Below are 6,771 nucleotides of genomic sequence, written 5' to 3'. Positions count from 1 at the left end.
CGATTCAGAGACTAACTATTCCTTGTGCCGCTTCCTATCTGACATGGGTAGGGTAGGGTGGTGGCTAACAAGACTGTCTGGCTTGTGTGCGTGAGGTTAACTCTTTTGTTTGCCGTGGACACCTGTGACTTGGAAGCAGACTTAGACAACTAATCTTTTTTTTCAACTGATTTTGAAGCAGCAAACTTTGGAGCAAAGGCAGCAAGTGTAGGCGACCCCAGAGCCGCAACGCACAGGCTGCTGTGTAGCTTGCTGAAAAACGTGGTAATCGCGCTAACAACCTAGAAAGGGCGGCTTTTCAGCACAGCTGAGCCGTATCTTTTAGTTCCACTAGCCAACATTCACTTTTTGTTTCAGAGTTGCCAAGGTTGTGTTGGTGCTATCGTATATAAGATCACGCCTGGTTTGAGGAATGGCTTTCCCTCATCTAAAATGGTGTGTTCTCATTTTTTTGATAGAAAAATCAGTCTAAGTGGCGGTCCTTCTCGTCACTCGTAAGAGCGAGCTAGGCACGTTGCTACAGGGCGCCACTGAGAAAGGCCGCCTTCCCCACCGGACCAGAGGCGGCCCACATAGGATGATTCATGTGAAATAAGGACCAACGGAGGAGTAAGAGGAGCTAATTCGTACTGATACTGAATCGAATGATTACGAGATAGACAATGAGACAAAGCCAAGAGGGGAGAACACTTAGACAATTCACTTTGAGTACAGGGAAGTCTGCTGGTAGGAATTCCTCAGGGCGTATTACGGTTTTTCACCTAAGGCTTCCCATTTTGGTCATAATTTCAATAGTAATTGGTTTACTTGTTACCTTACTATCCGTACTATATGCTTCCTTTTTCTTACTCGGATTGGATGAGAATCCCCTTTTTTTTAAAGTCAAATCCATGCTACTAGGGAAGGGACTCTACTTCCTCTTTAATCGCCATCGACGGCGTCGCGGCATCGCCATCGACGGCGTCGCGGCATCGCCAAGCCTATAATATCTCTCAAGCCTTCCGGCGCTTGAGGAGCAAGAGATAGTGAATTTGCCTTGTTTCGAATCCCTGTTCTTGAGTTTACTGACAGTGTACTCGAATCTTTCTCTCAGTCTCTTCAAGTTAAGTGAATATGACAAGTAAATATCTTTCTCTTCTTCCTCGAATGTATGCTTTGAATCTTATTGTCCCTTGGGAATTTCAATATATCCTTCAAAGCCTGTGAAAGCCTACTAAGACTGTATTAGAATATATACTTCCCCTGTCTTTTTTTTCTTAGTTAACCGGCGATAAAATCATCTTTGAAAATCTAATCAATAGAATCAATTGTAAAATCTTTATGTTACGGCAGGTGCCCCACAGATCCTAATTCCCTTAAGAGGTATATTGAAAGTCTATTATTAGTCCTAGAGTAAGGCACTCTATTTACAGAGTAGGACAAGATGAGTAAAAGGTAGAGGCGTAGCAGTCAGTATATTGACTATTAAAGTATTCAGAGTTAGCACTCTTAGTCGGAAAAGAAAAAGTCCTTAAATCCACCTTATTGCACAATCTCCTGGCGGAATATCCCAGAAAGCCCTGCAAGAGGACCCGCGCAGCTAACCGCTCCTCGAAAGCTTTTAAGCTTTAATGCCAGAAAACCCTGAAATTCGCAGTGAATCAATTAGCATTTTAAGCCTCGATTGGCTAAGTCGTCTTTGGTCCTTCATCCTGCCATGTAATAGAACCCTAGCTCTATCAATAGAAAGAAAGATCATCTTGCAAGGCCTGATCATGCATGGACTGCGAGAGGTTTCATAAAAAAAGAAGATTCGACTTTTCTTTCAATAAAATAAGACATTCTCATCCACAGTCTTCCCTCAATCGATAAAAGAATCAAACTTTCAAGAATCAGATGAAGAGGCTTATTCTCTAGTCTGTGTACCCTTGTTCCCTTCCCTTTAAATCTAGCAATTGGTTGGTCTCAGTTAAAGGCTCAGTCCATATCGAGGAATGATTCATCGGAGGCGAGTAAGAGGACTACTTCTAGCCCGAAACTGTAAAAGCAACTTGGAGGCCCTGCACCCGCACCGTGTTTGGTAATGGTTGGAACAGCACACTCGGTGAATCGCCTATTCAGCGAGCTCTTCTTACTAGGGCTAGGGACATTTTTTGTTATGTATCGGCGTAAGGACTGGTACTAGATAAGGAGTGCATTCACGAGCACTAGCTTTCCTGGCTTGGGGGAGTATTGAAGTAAGCTATCCCACTAATGCAATTTGATGCTTCCTGCATCGAAGGAAAGTAAAGAAAATCCCACTCATGGACAAAGCGGATTCTCTCTCATGTCATAGAAATAGTATATGCCGCAGATCGTCTGCCAAACAATGATTAAGAGGCTGGTAAACCCAGTCTTAGCTTTATCCGAACTTTTTCTGCTCGTTTGTTCACATAACAATCTTCACAAGCCCACGGAGATGAAGTAGGTTAAATGAGTCCTTCTTTCTGTAGTTGCTATAATTCATGCAAGGCTAACTGGTAGTGGTCTGGATTCATTCCCTTATGGCTGGCCTTTTTATATATCCTCTTCTTATTGAAAGGCAAAGAGATTAAGAAGCGTGGGTTTGTCCATGGAATTATCCTTTTTTTCCAAGACATTTAGGATGCTAAGGATATAAAAAAATGATATCTTTCCTGGTAAGTCTGATCCAAGGACATGGAGTTGAATGGCGTACCAAGGAACAAGACGAGACGGGTTTACTGATGAGATTTATGACAAAGATTTCATTATTTTGGGCTTTCAATTCTCGCTAGCAAGGATCCCCATAGGGTGTTTCATAATGCATGTCGCTGCCCCTATATAAAAAAGAAAGCAATAACAGGGATGGGTCATTCATACTTTCTTTTCGAGAAGCACGTTCACCTTTGGAAAAGGTGCAGACTGAGAGGCGAGGACATTGTCAGTCCTGAAGCAATGGTATATTATATAGAGTTTCACTTTCTGTCGAATGTTCTTCATATAAATTCTGCTAGTTCGCCCTAATCAATAAGCAAGAGAGTTGGTATAAGATGTGGCTAAAACCAATGAGATTTCACAGTACCCACTTCTCAGAGATAAAGCAGCACTTTAAAATGATTGACTAAGCCAAACCACCCACCCTACTTACTGAATGGCTTACGGGCTTGATTGCAAAAAGTGATTTTGAATGGAAGCAACTTAAAAATCCAAATGCCAATCAATGAGTTTTATTTCCCGAAGCTAGAAGTCAAGCTAGCAGCGGAAAAGCCGATCGGAGTATCGGATGCAAGAGGACTGTCACCAGAGCTATCGAAAGTTCCGCTGTTTTTTATCGGTAAAAAGAGTGCTTTTCCACTTTGTCTTCGTAGAGTCGGTTTCAGTCCAATCGAAACAATTAGACTTCGCTTTTATCTAAGAAAAGTTACACAAGAGCTTGTAAGGAAAGCCGGTGGTTTCTCTGTGTTAATCATACACACCAGAAAACTTCGCCCATAGATCTTTCTTTTTAAAAAACCTAACGGACAGGAACGAACGTAAACAAGGCTCAAAAAGTGCCTGCTCTTGCTGCGGATTCTCTGCCATGAATCCGATTCTGAAACCGAAGTAGAGGCGTTCTCCTAAGTAGTGGGGGATGTCTTCTTTGAACTCAAAGACAATTTCACTTGAATTATTCTTGTGAGTGAATCGTATCAACTATACTATTCCGAAATTTCGTATCCAATAGAAAGAGAAATGATTCGTCTTGCTTCTTCACAGGATAGAAAGTTCAAGTTATATAAATAGAAAAGATATTACGATAAGTCTTTCGACAGATAAAGTATGATCTGCTCATTAATTTTGCATCGCTATTTTCATTTTTGCAAAATGGATGCATGGGTTTCAGAAGAAAGCTGGGTGATTAGCGACTGGCTTGTATCTAAAGACGGGCCTAATGAGGTACTACGCTTCATAGTTTGACCACCATGAGCCCTTACCCGATCCCCCTTACTCGTAACAGGCTTTCCCTCTGTAGAAGACTTCTTCCAAATGGCATAATTGTCCAACACTGCGTTCCTCAATCTTCAAAGAAAAGAATAAAGACTCCTCTTTCTCCTTTAGAATAGGATCGTCGTTGGTCCTACTTTCTTGGGCTCGCATTCTCATGCCCCCTCGATGGTTAGACGAGAAGATAAAGTTCCTCACACCAATTAGGCTGGGTTATCATAAGAACGTTGTATTTAATCACTTATGTAGTGAGTTTGAATTGCCTTGCGCCCTTCTTCCTAGCATCAAAGCTGTTCACAAAAGAAGTAGGCAACTCGTTTGCTATTCCGTTAGGAGTTCGTCTTATCAAAAAGAATTCATAGCGGCAGGCTTCGTCTTAAGCGGGGATTCTTATATTCTAGCTGCCTAATTCCTACCATCCATTCTAAACGCTGTCCTATAGTTAGTTTAAGTTGGTTGAATAAGATTTCTCATATTGGTGTTCCCGGCTTGGCTTTTGATCTGAGAATTACCTTCCTCGCTCATCGTTAGCTCTTCTTTATGAAGAAAGAAGTCCAAGGGGCATGCTAACACTAGGAATTGCAATTGGTTCTTTCCTGCTATAGGAGCATTGGATTCGGCTTTCACCACTACTTAAAAGAAGATAGAGAACAAATAGGTTGTTCAACCCTGCCAACTCGTCTTTATACTATATATATAGGGATTTTCGCTTGCCGCCGTCTTCTCATATGATCTTCGTATCCTCTTTCTCTATGAAAATGGGAGAGGGGATCTTCCCTTCTAGAGAACTTTTTTATTGCCTTCTCCTCGTGCTCTTTGCTCCCTACTAAATCTCACCCTGTTCAGGCATGATAAATGGGAGGTCTCAAGGAGACTTATTGCTTTTCCCCTTTCGTTAGGAATTAGCTTATCCTATACCATTGGAAGATAAAGAAGAAGGCTCGAGATCAATAGACCTCCTTTCTCTTAGGTCTTGCCGCTGTGATCTTGTTTAGGATTGGAATGGCTTTCCTTTCTTAACCGTAAGTTAGGAGTTTAATAAACCTTGGTGCCCGAGCTGCCCCTTAATAATTCCGAGTTTAAAGGGAAAGCTACCAAACTCTCTTTAGATTGATGCCCGAGATATTACTTTTAAAGGTCATTGCAGGGATTCTGGAAGTGCTTCTTCTTGCTAATGGTTGAAAAAAAAGGGCTTTTGCCTTCTTTGAAGGGAGGAATCACAGAGGAAGTCTCGTATAGTGAAAAGCATTCCCATTATATACTAATCTACTACTCGATAAAAACCTTCTTTCAAAACATCTGCTAGCAATCATTATCAGTTCTTTCTATAAGGCCCTCTTATATGTATGGTATGTGCCGACAGCATTCACCTTTTTGAAGTTGTTGTCCCTTCTAGGTTTCAAAAAAAAAAAGAGGCCGGCCAGTTCTTTGATAATGCCCCTTCTTTCAAACCACTTAATCCGATCAATAGGCGAAGGGAAAGAAAGAGTAAAACCCCTAGTTTCAATTGCAAGAGAGATATAGGACATACGGTAAGAGGCAATACTTTAATTCAGCCGGTATGAATGGAGCCTTGTTTACTAGGATAGATAGAGGGATCTTTATTGGATCTATAATCCGTGGGCACCATATATCAATAATAAATATTATACAGAAGGATACAGAAGGTTCTAACACTTAAAAGGGCTTAGTGTAATCTCGAAACCGGGAATTTTGAGTTACTAGTGGGAGAACTTGAAGAAGGATGGATCAAAAGCTACATCTGACCCTTACACTGAGAGGCGCTAAAGACCTTGCGATGTGTGAAACGGGCGACTTTCCTCAATTAATATAGTATGGTATGACTAATAGAATTTCCGAGGTAGTTGAGAGTTAGAGTCTATTTTAAAATCCTAGCGGAGAGTGTATACGTGGGAATCTTAAACTAGTCAAAAGAGAATCCATAATAAATTTATGATTCAGAGCTTTTCTTGAAAGTTTTTAAAGATGGAAACTAACTATCTAATATATACACCTTTAATAAACGACCTATTCGGAGCATTCCTCCTCCTTCCTACTGGTCTTTCGAAAGAAGGCTTGCTATTTCCAAATCTTTAAGGAAAGGATGTTGAGTCTTTAATTATATATAGTTTATAGTTTTCAGAAGGGCTTTATCGCTTTCAACCACCTCCTTGACCCCTTTCATTCTTTACCAAAGAGGTTCACATAAACCCAGGGATTAGACTGCGCATTATGAAACCTTAAAATCCAATTGTATGGATGTGAAAGACTGAGTGATGAAACTCAATAATGACTGTGGACGGGGTAGACAAGCGATTCTGTGACTATCCTTTTTTGAGAAGATAGGATATCACGACCACGCAGTTAAAGAGGACATGGGGACCTTGAAAGAGATAGGAGAATGTGAGGCTTCCTCGAATATAAAGATACGACTAGGGACTTAAATCCAACCTATAGGTCTCCGCTCTGTCTTTGATAGTCATTCGTACCTATACATTTTTTTATAGGGACGGTAAGAACCACAGGAAGCCATACATGCCGGGAAGGAGATGTAGTTCTTTTGTTATAATCCAGAGTCCATATGTACGGCTCAACAGTATATGTGTCGAATGGCCCCAAACCTAAGACTGCCTTAAAAGCTCCAATCCTGCAAAGAGAAAGACCTGTGGGAAAGAAGTGAATCCCTTCCTAGAACCAGAATCCATGCTCCTTGCAATGGCAAGATCCGAGCTCTCTTATATCTTAATAAAGAAATGTTTTGCACCTTTCAAAGTTAAAGTATTGGTTGACTGCCGGGAATACCCAGAT

The sequence above is a fragment of the Vitis vinifera genome, chromosome 10 (assembly GCF_030704535.1).
Source record: "Vitis vinifera cultivar Pinot Noir 40024 chromosome 10, ASM3070453v1".
Classification (NCBI taxonomy): domain Eukaryota; kingdom Viridiplantae; phylum Streptophyta; class Magnoliopsida; order Vitales; family Vitaceae; genus Vitis; species Vitis vinifera.
Note: the sequence above shows the minus strand (reverse complement) of the source record.